Below are 17,673 nucleotides of genomic sequence, written 5' to 3'. Positions count from 1 at the left end.
AAATTTTCTCAGCATGTTATAGTCTTAGGTGGAGATTTCAATTTACCAGATATAGACTGGGACACTCAGATGTTTAGGACGGGTGGTAGGGACAGAGCATCGAGTGACATTACACTGAGTGCACTATCCGAAAATTACCTGGAGCAATTAAACAGAGAACCGACTCATGGAGATAACATCTTGGACCTACTGATAACAAACAGACCCGAACTTTTCGACTCTGTATGTGCACAACAGGGAATCAGTGATCATAAGGCCGTTGCAGCATCCCTGAATATGGAAGTTAATAGGAATATAAAAAAAGGGAGGAAGGTTTATCTGTTTAGCAAGAGTAATAGAAGGCAGATTTCAGACTACCTAACAGATCAACATGAAAATTTCTGTTCTGACACTGACAATGTTGAGTGTTCATGGAAAAAGTTCAAGGCAATCATAAAGTGCGTTTTAGACAGGTGAGGGGCGGGAAAAACCCACTGTGGTTCAACAACAAAGTTAGGAAACTACTGCGAAAGCAAAGAGAGCTTCACTCCAAGTTTAAACGCAGCCAAAACCTCTCAGACAAACAGAAGCTAAATGATGTCAAAGTTAGCATAAGGAGGGCTATGCGTGAAGCGTTCAGTGAATTCGAAAGTAAAATTCTATGTACCGACTTGACAGAAAATCCTAGGAAGTTCTGGTCTTACGTTAAATCAGTAAGTGGCTCGAAACAGCATATCCAGGCACTCTGGGATGATGATGGCATTGAAACAGAGGATGACACGTGTAAAGCTGAAATACTAAACACCTTTTTCCAAAGCTGTTTCACAGAGGAAGACCGCACTGCAGTTCCTTCTCTAAATCCTCGCACAAACGAAAAAATGGCTGACATCAAAATAAGTGTCCAAGGAATAGAAAAGCAACTGGAATCACTCAACAGAGGAAAGTCCACTGGACCTGACGGGATACCAATTCGATTTTACACAGAGAACGCGAAAGAACTTGCCCCCCTTCTAACAGCCGTGTACCGCAAGTCTCTAGAGGAACGGAAGGTTCCAAATGATTGGAAAAGAGCACAGGTAGTCCCAGTCTTCAAGAAGGGTCGCCGAGCAAATGCGCAAAACTATAGACCTATATCTCTGACGTCGATCTGTTGTAGAATTTTAAACCATGTTTTTTGCTCGAGTATCATGTCGTTTTTGGAAACCCAGAATTTACCCTGTAGGAATCAACATGGATTCCGGAAACAGCGATCGTGTGAGACCCAACTCGCTTTATTTGTTCATGAGACCCAGAAAATATTAGATACAGGCTCCCAGGTAGATGCTATTTTCCTTGACTTCCGGAAGGCGTTCAATACAGTTCCGCACTGTCGCCTGATAAACAAAGTAAGAGCCTACGGAATATCAGACCAGCTGTGTGGCTGGATTGGAGAGTTTTTAGCAAACAGAACACAGCATGTTGTTATCAATGGAGAGACGTCTACAGACGCTAAAGTAACCTCTGGCGTGCCACAGGGGAGTGTTATGGGACCATTGCTTTTCGCAATATATATAAATGACCTAGTAGATAGTGTCGGAAGTTCCATGCAGCTTTTCGTGGTTGATGCTGTAGTATACAGAGAAGTTGCAGCATTAGAAAATTGTAGGAAAATGCAGGAAGATCTGCAGTGGATAGGCACTTGGTGCAGGGAGTGGCAACTGACCCTTAACATAGACAAATGTAATGTATTGCGAATACATAGAAAGAAGGATCCTTTATTGTATGATTATATGATAGCGGAACAAACACTGGTAGCAGTTACTTCTGTAAAATATCTGGGAGTATGCGTATGGAACGATCTAAAGTGGAATGATCATATAAAATTAATTGCTGGTAAGTCGGATACCAGGTTGAGATTCATTGGGAGAGTCCTTAGAAAATGTAGTCCATCAACAAAGGAGGTGGATTACAAAACACTCGTTCGACCTATACTTGAGTATTGCTCATCAGTGCGGGATCCGTACCAGATCGGGTTGAAGGAGGAGATAGAGAAGATCCAAAGAAGAGTGGCGCGTTTCGTCACAGGGTTATTTGGTAACCGTGATAGCGTTACGGAGCTGTTTAGCAAACTGAAGTGGCAGACTCTGCAAGAGAGGCGCTGTGCATCGCGGTGTAGCTTGCTCGCCAGGTTTCGAGAGGGTGCGTTTCTGGGTGAGGTATCGAATATATTGCTTCCCCCTACTTATACCATCAGAGGAGATCACGAATGTAAAATCAGAGAGATTCGAGCGCGCACGGAGGTTTTCAGACAGTCGTTCTTCCTGCGAACCATACGCGACTGGAACAGGAAAGAGGTAATGACAGTGGCACGTAAAGTGCCCTCCGCCACACACCGTTGGGTGGCTTGCGGAGTATAAATGTAGATGTAGATGTCAGGTCTCTTCTGTTAACTTTGTCACCTGGAATATGTGATTGGGCAGCTATAATGGTCAAGTATAAAACAGAATAAAGGTTTAGAAATATGTACTAGTAATTAATTTATTGAGGTTTTTGTCTTTAATTTGGAACAACAAAGTTTTTTTGAACAAGTTGCCACCCAATTATTTCTCTATTTAAGTAGGCATTCATTATTGCCACAATCCGCATTCCCTTACCTGTTAAAATATGCTGGTTTGAAAGTAACTCCACATTTTAGAGGACAAGATGGATAGCAGACTCATAACTAAATGTGGTTTGAGTACTTTGTTTTTCACAAACAAGAATTCATTTTCACTCTAGATTAAAAAGTGTGTTTTAGCTTGTGTTAAAAATAAAACGGAGATAGGATTATTGCACCAGCCACAAGAGGGTTCACCCCTTCAAATTTGGGTAGGGAAGATGTGTAAGGTGATGGCAAACTGCAGCATCGAAGTGAGCACATGCACTGTCAAGTTGCAGCAAATTGCTTAAGAAACTCCTGATACATTTGTTATTGGGGTGAGAGGAGGTAAAGTTCAATCTGATAGAGGATTCTGCTTTTTAGCTAGGATCTTTCTGTTTGGTTTCCTAACCGAAAGTGTTCAGTTTTGATTCCTCCATCAGTTGCATAATTTTGAATTTGGGTTGGGAAAACACCTTTTACATGGTTGCAGACATTGCAATTTTAAATTTATGTATGCAGGTGTTTTTCTCGATTGAATGTTATGATGGAGGGCATAGTGCACTGTTCATAGCAATCCATTTATTCTGTTGTATTCATTTCCATGGAAAAAAAAGGATTGAATTGATTTCATCGGCCGGTGTGGTCAAGCGGTTCTAGGCGCTCGAGTCTGGAACCGTGTGACCACTACGGTCGCAGGTTCGAATTCTGGCTCGGGCATGGATGAGTGTGATGTCCTTAGGTTAGTTATGTTTAAGTAGTTCTAGGGGACTGATGACCTCAGATGTTAAGTCCCATTGTGCTCAGAGCCATTTGAACCTCTTTTTTAATTGCTTTCTTAGAGATGATTAGCAATGTAAGATTGGAGGTAGAGAAGGAAGGGAAGTTACCATTTTTAGATGTGTTGGTGGAGCGAAAGCCGGATGGACGACTGGGCCATTCTGTGTACAGGAAGCCAACCCATACAGACTTATATCTGCATAGCCACAGCTTCCATCATCCGTCTCAGAAGAGAGCTATGCTGAATACTTTAGTACACAGAGCCAGGACTATTTCCAACAAGGACCACCTCGGCCCCGAGATTAATCATTTGACGACTGTTTTGAAGAGGAATGGTTATTCTGCCGGTGAAATTAAATCAGTTTTGTCCAAGAAAGTAAGACATGATGCGGGCCATATACAAGAAGAGGACCAACACATAGCGCGGCTTCCTTTTTGCGGTGCTACAACAAGCAAGATAGGCAGAGTCCTAAAAAGGCAAGGAATAAAACCAGTTTTCCGACCACCTAGGAAAATTAAGGAAATGTTGAGACCAGTCAAAGATAGTCTCGGCTTAAGAGTGCCGGGAATCTATACTATTCCTTGCGAATGCGGCAAGAATTACGTGGGCCAGTCTCTAAGAACTGTTGCCGACCGCTGCATCGAGCACCAGCGCCACCTGAAATACAGGTATTTGGAAAAATCTGTGGTGGCTGAACATAGCCTGCTTAACAAGCATAAGATTTTATTCGAAGAAACCAGAGTAATAGCCCATGCATCAAATTACTGGGACTCTGTGATCCGGGAAGCAGTCGAAATAAGACTTAACGATAGTAACTTTAACAGAGACAATGGCTATGCACTTAGCAATACTTGGAAGAGTGCACTGGATAAAGAAAAATCACAGAGAAAAACTTTCCACACTTTACCTCCTGATTCAAGGGATGGCGGTGCAAGCAACGCGGGATAGAAACTACATCTATGGAAGTAGAGGGCACCACTTCACTACACGCCATATCGCTGTTGCTATGACGTATTCCAGCCAGTCAGAAGCCGTCCTTTGCATATAAAAGTGGGAGCCTCACTAGCTCACGACAGTCAGTTTTAGCCCTGACGCCGACCATGGAAGTAGTGGTCGAGAGCTTGGAGTTTTATCCTGAATTGACGCGGCATGTACACAGAGAGGTTTTTATTCAATGTAAGATGGTTTTCTGAAAGTTTCTTATTACTACATTTACAAAAGTAGTAGCTTGTCAGGCATGAGGTTGTAATTAAAAATAAATTGTAATGTTCCTGACCTTCCCTGTGCCTTATATGACGACTTCCTATAGCTCAGTTGATGAATAAGTAGATAGCTGTAAGAAATCAAGTAATGTAACACTGTCTGTATTTATATTGCAGTCAATGTAGGTTTATTTCCAGGCATCAACTCACAATCTCCAGTCCATTACTCATATGGACTCAAAGAGTCGAGCCTAATTACGAATAACAGTTTATAACAATTACTGTAACACTATTTTGAAAATTTGCCAACATTTGACTTAAAATACTTGAGATTAAATGCTTAGTGATCACTATTGTTGGTCAAATGCAACATAAGTTTCAATAACAATTGACTGGCTTTACTATGACTTAACAGTGACTCGCCTTGGAACTGTCCATGTATCTAAAGACTCACCAAGAAAACTTACTACAAACTTTTAATATAAAAAACAAGTTACACATTAATACCAACATAAAGACAGATTGTAAACAATACCTACACACATTTGGTAATGAATTTATTTTATTATCTGCTGGCTGTATATTCTTTATTTGGTTTAAACATTGGGTTATTTTATGACTGGATTCTTAAACACCCAAATTTCCCCCAAGCATTCTAATAAACACTGCCACAATTATTGTGGCAATCAAAATTTTATATCTGAGATATTTCACTTCATATCCATAGTTGGATCCCAGATAAAATAACTGGCTAACTAATTCAGTACAGTGAAAGGGCTGTGCTTTTTGTCGCAGGGCCACCTCCACTCTTGGACCTATGAGATGCTACCTTCCCAAATTGCTGATTGGTCCCTCTGCCAAGTGTTTGGGAGGTGTGAACAATCACCTAAGACAGGTGTGCCCCCTTGTGAAGGCTGTCCCCAGTTGGATGCTGGGGGATTTTCATACAATGAGCCACTCATCTTCACAATCAACGTCTACGAAACGTAAACAGAATGAGGCTAACGATTCAAAAACACTTCCAGCTGCACCACGCTTCCTTGTGTTTCACGTACTGAAGACGATCAGACCTTCCCAATGGTAAATCTGCTCATTATTCAGAAAGGTGTTCATGCAGTTGCTGACCATGTGAGTTCCTGCTCTCGTTTGTGGAATGGCATTTTGCTTTTGGAGACTACTTGTGATTCTCAAACACAACAACTGCTTGCCGCTTTTCTTCTCCATGGCTACCCTGTTCATGTCAAGGTCCATAGAACTCTGATCTCTCTTTGTGGTGTTATTTACACTAGGCTGCGTGAAGGTGTGATCGAGGCCGAAATCCAATCATACCTCTCTGATCAGGGTGTCATTGCCATCCCATCGGGTGATGAAAAAGGCAGATTCCTCCTTAGTGCCCACATGCACTCTATTTCTCACCTTTGATAGGGTGGTGCTTCCGTCCAAGATCAAAGCAGGCTATGAAATTATCACAGTCTGACCGTTCATTCTGACCCCGATGCCTTGCTACCAGTGTCACCGTTTTTCTGCATTCGACTCTGCAGACCAACAGCACAAGAAAGCCGATGCTTCTGTGGACCTCATGGAATAGGATCCTCCTGCCTCTGTGCCCTGTAGTAACAAGGCTTTGCAGGCTGGCACTCGGCAGCTGCCCAGGTGGCACCACTCCTCATGACTCTCCTCCAATGGAACGTTTGCGGCCTTCAATCCAACAAAGAGGATTTACGGCTGCTTTCAGAATCACAGTGTCCCCTTGTACTCTGCCTTCAGGAAACAAATCTGCGTTCTAATGACCACTTTGAGTTTTCACATTTCTTCCTGGTCCGTTTTGGCCTTCCCCCTGAGGTTGTCATTCCATCTCATGGGGTAGTCATGCTGCTCTTATGGGATGACATTCATAGTCAACCCATTTCCCTGACTACCTGTCTTCAAGCTGTTGCAGTTCACCTTTTATTCCCCACCTGGCGTTTTCCCTTTGTACCATTTTTATCTGTCTGTCATTTCATGTCACCAGGACATACTTCCTCCAGCTTATTGGACAGCTACCTCACCCATTTCTGCTGCTTGATGACTTTAATGTGCATCATCCCCTTTGGAGTTCTCCCAGAACCTGCCAGAGAGGTGCCCTCTTGGCTGACCTTCTTAATTAACTTAACCTCTTCTGCCTTAACACAGGAGCACCTACATTCCTTTCCAACTCCTCTCACACCTATTCCCATTAGGACCTTCCTTCTGCACTGCTGAGTTTGGCTATTGTCTTGAGTGGTCCGTTCTTTCCGACACATACTTGAGCAGCCATTTCCCGAGTGCTACCCGTTTGCTGACTCCTAGCCCACCTGCATGCACACCGGAATGGCAGCTTACTAAGGCTGACTGGTGGCTTCACTCCTCTCTGGCGACCTTCGAAGAACAGGATTTCCCCAGTTGTGATGCCCAGTCGGAATATCTTACGAACGTCATCCTTACAGCTGCAGTATGTTCCATTCCTTGCATTTCCTCTTTACCATGCTGTCTTAGTCTGTTGGTGGACTGAGGAATGCTGCGACAATTCATGTGCACAGATGTGCTCTCCGCATTTTTAACCATCATCTGATGATGGCAAACTGCATTCTTTGCAAACAGATGCGTGCACAGTGTCATTGCATTCTTCGAGATAGCAAAAAAGCTAGCTGGATTTCTTTCAATAGTTCTTTTAACAATTTCACCCCCTCCTCTGTCTTGTGGGCTGACTTCCAACGGCTCTCTGGAACCAAGATCCATTCCCCAGTTTTCGGCCTGACAGTAGCAGATGATGTCATTGTGGACCCTATTGCTATCTCCAACATCTTGGTCAGCCGTTTTGTGGAAATTTCTAGCTCTTCCTACTATCACTCTGCCTTCCTCCATCGGAAATGAGTGCACGAGGCTCGGGCAATACCCTTCCGTTCTCGGAATCGTGAATGCTACAATGTCGCCTTTACTATGAGGGAGCCAGTTCGTGCTCTCAGTTCATCCCAATCCTGTGCCCCCCAGAGCAAGATGCTGCTCACATTCAGATGTTGCAGAATCTTTTTCTTGAGGGCAAGCACTTTCTGCTTAATACGCACAACCACTCTTGGCAGAGGGCACTTTTCCCAGATGTTGGTGTGAAGCAACTGTCATATCCATACCTAAGCCTGACAAGGACAAACACCTTCCTTATAGCTATTGCCGCAATTCCCTCACCAGCTGTTTCTGCATGGTGATGGAATGTACGATTCATGCCCGGCTGGTATGATGGCTAGATTCTTGCAGTTTACTAACCACTGCACAGTATGGATTTAGAGTGCCCGCTGTTCCTCGGGCGCAAATCAAAACACCCTCATCCGTTAAAAACTAGACTATGGGTGCTTTGTTTGTGCACCTACACGTGCATACCTCTTACACTGTCTTAACGTTATCCATCATTGTGGCATCCGTTTGGCCACTGCAGCTTTTTACTCTAGCCCAGGTGAGAGTCCGTATGCCAAAGATGCTGAACTACCACTGTCCTACCGCTGTGACTTTCTCCTCAGCAAGTATGCATGCTATTTGTCTGCCATGTGTGGCCACCCATCCTATGCCTCCTCCTTCGATGACTCCTTTGACCGCCAGTATGGGGCACGTCCCTCTTCTCTGTTAGCTCCTGGAGTCCACTTTCGGTTTTTACTCCAACAGTTTAACTGCACATTATCTGCAACTTTCCCAGTGGGTGTGAACCCGTCACTACCATGGCTTCGTGTGGCCCGTGTTCACCTTGGCCTTCATTCACTTCGTAAGGACACTACTCCAGCCTCACTCTATCGCCTTCAATTTCACGACCTCCGAATGGAACTTTGCGATAGTACTTTTATCTACACTGATGGCTCTCGGATTGACCATGTGTCAGGTGTACCTTCATCATTGGCACTGATGTTTTTCAGTATCGGCTTCCAGCACACTGCTCAATATTTACAGCAGAACTCTTCACCCTGTAATAGGCCACGGAGTACATCTGGCAACACAGGCTTTTTAATTGTGTTCTCTGCTCAGACTCTTTCAGTGCCCTTCAAAGTATCTGTATGCTGTAAACCGCCCATCCCTTAGAGTAATGGGCCCAGGAAAACTGTCACTTGCTCACTATTCATGGAGCCACTGTGCTGTGATGTTTATGTGGGTTCTTGATCATGTCGGTCTGCCAGGAAACAAAGCTGCTGACAAGGCTCCAGTCCTCGTACCCAAGCCCACTTGTTTCTATATTCTCTCTGATGATCTCTGTGTTATCGTCTATCAGGAGATGCTGTCGCTTTGGCATCATCATTGGCGCTCCCTTCATTGGAACAAGCTCCAGATTATTAAGCCTCTCCCAGCGACTTGGAAGACCTCCTCTTGGCCGTCCTGCCGGCAGGTGGTCATTTTAACTAGGCTGTGTACTGAGCACTGCCTTTTTAGCCATCACCATTTGTAAAATGGTGCTGCCCATCACTGTGTGCACATTCGCCCAAGTTTTAACTGTCCGCCATTTCTTGACAGAATGCCCATTTTTTAACCGTTTACATTCCCGCTTGGGTTTGCTGTCTGAGTTAGCGAGTGAAGTGCGGGCTGTCGGCTGCGTTTTACCGTTTAACCATTGTTTTTGAGCTGTAAAACAAAACACAGTACTTGATCTCTTAACAAATTTCAATAGATTATTCATCCAGCAGGTGTACTTGATCCCCTCTTCAAGCCATTCAACAGTGCACCTTATATGGACTACAGGTCGTCCATCCTCTTTTTAAGTCATGTGGTGATTACAGAACACTAAAAGAACAGATAATTTTGTGCGTCATCTTTCTAGATGTAATGTTTTTTTCACTGCTGGACTTTCTCAAGGCCTACAAGCAGCTCCCACTGGCCACATAGGCTATAGCAGTACACAAAATGACTACTAGAACTCTGAATTTCTCAACATGTTGCACAGAGTTTCCAAAAATTTGCTAATGAGGTGTTAAGTATTCTATTTTACCAACACTGAAAATGTGCTGTCGGCACCATCTTCGCCAGAAAGACACAAATGTCATCTTTGAGAAGTTTTCCAAAGCTTTGTAGTGTTGTGATCTGGCCTATTCAGAATAGATGAAAGAAAATGGTGTAGGAGGGAGCCTACTCATGTCAGGGTGCACAGTGAAACAGTGGTAGCATTGCAAACTGTTTATTCCAGCAGCAGTGTACAGTGCAACGGCCATCCTCTAGGACCCTCAGCATGCATGCCATTGCAGCTGGTTGTGGAATATGCTGATGTCCTAATGGAGCCCAAGTGGCTTCTAATGTGACACCATGTGGGCTGCAAACTGGCGAAGAAATGGGCACGGCTCACTAAGGACCTCCAGAGATTTGTGAGCTACACACCCACATGCTTACTTGTAGTCACCCCATGTCATGAGCTTTAGTGTAATAGCCAATGTTCAATGCCCAGCAGTGATGGCCCTGGTCACCCACTGCTGTTTGACAAGGTGGCCGATGATGTCTAGATGACAAGGAGGCCATGAAGGCGAGCCTCCCCCAAGTGGACTGTAGATAGCCATAGAGCTCTCCATTGGCCGAGGTCCTTCAGAGGCCAAGGCTGGCCGCTCACCAGCATTTCACATCACGAAGTTTCCAAGTCCAGAGCTGCTACGTCACGGATGTGGTGCACCTTGGGCTGGCATTTAACAACCTGATCAGTGGGCAGTCAGCCAGCAGATCTCCATCACCGAAGTGTTAGTCGTGGTTTCTCTGAAACTCAGCAGACCATCACACTATCCAGTTTAGAATGCAAACAGGATGGCAGTACACTGAATGGTCTGAGCTTCTAGACTCGGTTATTTATACACTTACTGCTACACTTCTGAAGTAATCTTACTGGTGGGAAAAATGGATCTGTTCCACATTGCTCATCCCATCAGCTTTTCCTAGCTTGCTCCAGGGCTCCACTTTGAGCACAGATGGCTAGGCACTGTCATATTTGCAATGCATGAGTTTCCAGCAGAATGCAGATGCTTCGAGTTACTCTTGGTCACACTGTGTTGCGGCGTTATCTATTCTACGCGCTTCGCCTGTGGCCAGTGTAATGAACCCATCCGGCCAGAGTGTTTGAAGTAATGTCAGCAGTACTGCCCAATGGCCTCCCTGATTTGTTCGTTGGGCCAGGGTAGCCTCTATTGCCTAGCAGCAGCTGGAATAAAGATTTTACAACTGGCACGCTGAAGTTTTTTGGGGCGCAGTACACCTTGCCCCTTTTGGAAGGTTCATCCTGAATCTTCCAGGACGAATCAACTGTTACAATCACTCTTAACCATAATACACTGTACTGTGTTGATGGTAACACACCCACCTTTGACAATGAGCTGTCCCACATGGGTTCCTCCCTTACTATGAGCTTACTCTTAAAAGTGTGGTTTCCAGAACTGTATTACAATGCAATCCTTTAACTAGTGCTTATATTACTTAAAACCCAGTGGTTTTGCTTCCATTAATCCCCCCCCTCCGCCTCCCGGCCTATGACCGCTAACCACTCGACTGGCAACTGATGCGTCAGTGGATCTGTAGACTGTGCATGTCTGCAGTTTTTTTAATTGAGATTTTCCTCTATATAAACGTTTTTTTCCAACGTAACAAATACCCAGAAATTATTACTTCTGTTACGTAAGATCTTAATTTCTCTCTTTAGGGTGTCCTTAACAACATAATCATTTGAGCTTCTTTATCGTCTGACATCGACAATACCTTGTGTGTCCTCATATGTATACATTTCTCAATTACCCTCATTTCAACAGATATGGGTGAATGTCATAACACTGAAATTTTACACAAACCCTTGCTATATGTAAGTCAGCCGCTATATATACACTTCCTCCATCTGTTCTTACTCTTATCCTAGCCATATGGAAAAAACCTCTAAATTACTTTCCTTCAGTTCTGCTATATGTCTTAATTCTGCTAGGAGCTGGTTCTCTGTGAGGCCTATTCCTATTATGAATTACTGTGGTGGAATCAACACCAGACTGAGCCATCTGTTTACTGCACAATACACTACTTCCTGCAATAACGTCAACTCATTCCTTGTGTCACCAAGCCAATCTGCCAATGCTAATTTGTTATCTAGTATCTTCTCTAGATCGCTATTCAATACCTTCTGCATATCGTTGGTATATTGCGTTAGCTCCACCATTAATTCTAGTACCAACCTCCTATTATTCAGTACTCCCTGCTGCAAACTAAGACAGTCGTGTTGGCTGCTATTCAACGAAACTTTCCTCAGAGGTTGCCATTTGCTGGAACAGACCAAGTGTATGATTTAATTTCTGAGCATTCTCCTCATCTGTTGTCCCGAACACAATTTTTAGTAATTTTCCTCACACATTCAACCAACCTCTTTTCCTCTGAATTACAGTCTGTGGAACAATATCCACCACTGGTGCCAACTGTACCCTTAACTTACCATACATAAACTGTAACCCATGGTACTCCCCTTGCATTTCCCTTTGCCTCTTCACATAATTCCGAAAAAAAAAAAAAAATAAAATAAAATAAAAATAAAAAACAACTTCCAATCTCCAAATTTCATTTCTAATTTCCAAATCTCTGCTGATTTTAACGTCCACCGAAGGCTCAAACTGCTCAGAGAACCACACACGTTACTCCAGCGGCTGAACGACAGTTAAGTGTTCTCTTGATGAAGCCTGGCCAAACCAAGACCATCACCACCACCCAGGATCTCCCTACAAACATGAACTCGCCACCTGAGGAAAGAAACTGTCCATTGTCCTCTTCCTCCTTGAGTACCAAGTAACTATCAACAAGAAGAAAACAAACACCACCAAAAAAACCTGACAATAAACTTACAATAATAAAAGCAGAATACACATGGCAATGATATACCCATAACAATAGAACATAAAATCCATCTGAACACAACACAATGTAAAACATGTCCATAAACAGCATATATCAAGAGTAAATCTAACACCTCACAAAGCACTGCAAAGAATTTAACAATATAATTAGTTATGTGACCTTAAAGCATATCATGTGTGCCTTGCACTAACTGCTAAATGTCCTTTCTTTCTGCCTATTGCACCTTTATGTATTGGATCAGTTGCCATTAACTGTGGTACCATATCCATCTAACTGACATGAATGATAGATTTTCTGATGGGAAATTGTACTTTTACATTAACTGGTGAGGTCATCTTCATGAACTGAAATGGTTGTTTGTTCGAGAACTACTTCGTCTTTCCTTTCGGAGTACAGTGATTAGTGACCAGTACCCACTGCTTTATATGATATTGTGGTAGTTTGCCCAAGGGCCTCTTTAGCTGTTCCTGGCTTTCATGAGCCTTCGTGTTTGCTTTTTGCACTTATTTCATATTCCCATATTTTTCTCGCAAACTTCTTTACCAATTCACAATCCAGACCCAACTTGGGTCTTAAAACATCAAAGGGGACACCATCTTTCTCCCATACACCACCTCAAATGGTGACATGCCTGTTCCTGTATGAGCTTTTTAGATGAATGGGCAAACCGCATATAGAAGATATGTCTATCAGTCATCGCATCTAGCATTCACACAGAAGCTTGGCATTTTCAAAACAGTCTTATGGATATGCTTCGTTCTTCTGTTGGTCTGAAGATGGAACAGGCTCATTCATAACTTCCAAATATTTGACACGCAGCACAGCATTTTGTGCATGGAATGAAGTTTGACCCTGATCTGTAACTAATATATCAGATATTCCAAACTTCATTATCTGACTTAACTGATGCCTGTCACAGTATTGGCCTGTTGATCTGGAACTGCTACAAACTGTGAAAAATGGTCAGTGATAATAAACACATACCTATTCCTCGAAGATGTTTCGTTGAACGGTCCGAGGATGTCAAGTCCATGCATGAGAAATGGCTGTGGTAATTTCTGCAAAGGGATTTTCTTGTGTGAAATATCTGCTCTCTGTGTGCATGGTAAACACTCCTTGACATACTGCTCCATGTCTATTTCTACACCAAACCCATTCCGCAGTACGTCTATCTGTTGTTCGTTGGCACCACGACCTAACATGACATGGTCATGAGCCTGGCGTAACACTTCCTTTTGAAAAGCTGCTGGGACCACAACACATGGTCCTCATCTTGTGGCTCTGCACAACAAACGTCATGTAATCAACAGGGCTACTTTTCGACTCAATGCTGGGGTGTAACAGTGCCATTCTAATACTGTTCTGAGCCCAGAAGACAGGTTACCTTCCAAACAATCTGTCATCCTGATGCTACCAATGGTACTTTTTACCTTAACTTAATTCTTGCATGGTTGCCTTCCAAGAATCCTCTTGATGCAGTGGACCTGCTATGCAGTGTCACCAACTTCTCCATCTGCAGAGAGCTGGAAGAGAGTTTTGTAATATTCAAGCTACGAAATGACATAACTGTTTTATAAAGAACTCTTGCGTATTTTGCAACAATAACAACATTAGGTGAACAGATTTATTATTACTCACAATACCTCAGAACTGACTCTCAGAATAGAAAGTTATTTCTCTTCATCTTCTTTCAACTGTTTCTGAGCATTGCCATTGTAGGGTTGGGGTTGGGTTGTTTTGCGGGAAGAGACCAGACAGCGAGGTCATCGATCTCATCGGTTTAGGGAAGGACGGGGAAGTAAGTCGGCCGTGCCCTTTCAAAGGAACCATCCTGGCATTTGCCTGGAGTGATTTAGACATTGTAGGCAGCACCTCATTCTCTGCCTTCCTAAACAACAACCAGCCATGACGCCAAAGTATAAGTGACCCCTCCACAACTGTAGACACATCCAATCGCTGTCACACCTTGTTGACATTCTGTACTCGCCCATCTCCCTCTGACTCTGTACATTCATCAAACCAGTATGTGCACAGTGGAAAGTTCTCTCCATGCTAATTACGTAAACAATGGCAACAAAGAGGTGGGAACATCATGTTACACCACAATGTGTTTGCATTAATGTTTTTCCTATCTGGCTTAAGAATGATATCATCACATTCAGTGAGCTTGACAGTCCAGCGTGTTAAGTGACTAGGTGGGCCTTTCTGCATCACCTCGGTTCTGCGAGTTCCCGGACCTGTACAGAAAATTGGAACAGAGATCAACATAAACTTCATTTCTGTCCTTTTTATTTCTCATGAAAACCACATGTTGCATGTTGTACCACCATACAGCAAGACCTTCAGAGGTGGTGGTCCAGATATTCATCGTGGCATACTATCCACAACTTCATCAAGGCACTGTTGGTCCAGATTGTCCCACTACTCAACGGCGATTAGGCGTAGATCAAGTGGTTGGTGGGTCACATCGTCCATAAACAGCCGTTTTCAATCTATGCCAGGCATGTTCGATAGGGTTCATGTCTAGAGAACATGCTGGCCACTCTAGTCAAGTGATGTCATTATCCTGAAGGAAGTCATTCACAAGGTGTGCACGATGGGGGCGCGAATTGTCGTCAATAAGGCGAATGCCTTGCCCATATGCTGCCAATATGGTTGCACTATTGGTCGGAGGATGGCATTCACATACCTTACAGTCATACAGCGCCTTCCATGACCACCAGTGGCATTTGTCGGCCCCACATAATGCCACTCCAAAATATAAGGGAACCTCCACCTTGCTGCAATCACTGGACAGTGTGTCTAAGGCATTCTGCCCAACCAGGTTGCCTCCAAACACGTCTCCGATGATTGTCTAGTTGAAGGTATATGCGACACTCATCGGTGAAGAGAACATGATGCAAATCCTGAGCAGTTCATTTGGCATGTTGTTGGCCCATCTGTACCGCGCTGCATGGTGTCATGGTTGCAAAGATGGTCCTTGCCATAGATGTCGGGAGTGAAGTTGCACATCATGGAGCCTACTGCACACAGTTTGAGTCGTAACATGACATCCTAAGGCTGCACAAAAAGCATTATTCAACATGGTGGCATTTCCGTCAGGGTTCCTCCGAGCCTTTGTCCATACGTAGTGGTCATCCACTGCAGTAGTACCCCTTGGGCGGCCTGAGAAAGGCGTGTCATCAACAGTTCCTGTCTCTCTGTATCTCCTCCATGTCTGAACAACATCGCTTTGGTTCACTCAGAGACATCTGGACACTTCCCTTGTTGAGAGCCCTTCCTGGCACAAAGTAACAATGCAGATGCGATCAAATCGCGGTATTGACCGTCTAGGCATGGTTGAACTACAGACAACACAAGCCGTGTACCTCCTTCCTGGTGGAATGATCGGAAATGATCAGCTGTCGGACCCTCTCCGTCTAATAGGCGCTGCTCATGCATGGTTTTTTACGTCTTTGGGCAGGTTTAGTGGCATCTCTGAACAGTCAAAGGGACTGTGTCTGTGATACAATATCCACAGTCAACGTCTTATCTTCAGGAGTTCTGCGAACCGGGGTGCTGCACAACTTTTTTGATATGTGTATGTAATACCATACGTGACTGCTAACACCTCCTTTGCTGTTGTTGAGTAGTTAAGCTCCTTATTTAATTATCTTGAAGCATACAATATTAGATGCTCCTGTCCATTAACAGCATAACCCAAAATACATCTGACTGCTTCATTAGAAGCATTTCATTAGAGTATGACCTATCTATCAGAATTGGGGAAAACCAATACCAGATCCAAAATCAATGCCTCCATCAATTTTTCGAATGCTAGTTGACACTCCTGTGTTCACTGAAACTTCACACTTTTTTCCAAATGTTTAACTATTTTTGCGCAATCCTCGACAAATTTATGGTAGTAGTAACACAATGAATGACTGTATCTGTTGTTTGTGGTGTTGGAAAATTTTGAACTGCTTCTGAAAGACAAGGACTGGTCTGCACACCATGTTCACTAATTATGTGTCCCGGATAGTTAACTCTAGTTTGGACAAAATGGCACTTGTTCCTGCTCAGCACCAAACATATTGACTGTGATTTACTAAAAATATCCTCCCATTGTCTGGTAAGTCCTTTGAAAAAACTGTCATTTAAATAAACCAAAAAGGTTTTTGGCTTTAACCCCCCTAAAACTCAATCAAATAACAGCTGAAAAGTAGTTGGTATATTTTTTAAACTGCTTATACTGAGAATGTCCACATGATACTGTAAATGCTGTCTTTGGTCCATCCACATGTGCTACATCTGACTGAATATTCACTGTTGTAAAGCAATGAGACTGACCCAAATTATCCAATGTTTCCATAATGTTAGGGATTTATTCAGATACCTATAATCACAGCAAAACTTATATTTCCTCATTACATCTAATGATTTCCGAGGCACAATAACTATATTCGTGCTCCAGGAGCTGTCACTAGGTTCTATGATCCCATCTCTTAGCTGCTATCCAATGAACTCCTCCATTAAGGGCTGTAAATGTCTCGCTATGTGATCTGGTTTCCTATAAATCGGTGTGCTACCCACCTATCTGTACAAAACATGTCACTAAACTTCAGCAATATTTCCACCACAGCTGTGTGATCACTGCCTGTCAAGTGACTCACTTTCTCACATAATGCTGCTGCACTGACTGTTTATGGTGAATATAGAGATTGGATCTTCTTCCTCCAATACTTCCAGAGTGGCTATCGCCATACCCTTTGACAGTCTAACTTCACCTCTGCCAACTGGAACCATACAATCTCCATTATATTACTTCTGCATCCTATGCTTCTGCACACGAAACAATGTGAATCATCCAACTCTTTATTGCTTGAGTGGCTCAACCACATACAAAGACCCACACGGCAAATCTGTACCCATTGAACCACGCAACTTCTCCCATACCTTCCGGTATTTTATCCTGTTGATAAATCAATAACAAACTCATCTGTAGTTTAACTGGCATCAGCTTCGTGACGTGTGAACATTGCAATACTGCTTCAATTGCAACTGTATCCCCCAACTAAAACGAAGTTTCTCTGAGATCAATCCTAGCACTAAGTTTGTTGAGAAAATCTAGCCTGAGAATCACTGAATATCCTTCACCCATATGTGGCAAAACTTCCATATGTCCAGTAAACTTAGTTTCACAAATAGTGAAATGAAGTGCCGTTGTACCCAATGACCTAACACTGTATGTGTTTGATCTGCATTAC

Source organism: Schistocerca americana, chromosome 3, assembly GCF_021461395.2.
Source record: "Schistocerca americana isolate TAMUIC-IGC-003095 chromosome 3, iqSchAmer2.1, whole genome shotgun sequence".
Taxonomy (NCBI): domain Eukaryota; kingdom Metazoa; phylum Arthropoda; class Insecta; order Orthoptera; family Acrididae; genus Schistocerca; species Schistocerca americana.
This window is presented reverse-complemented; position numbering follows the sequence as displayed.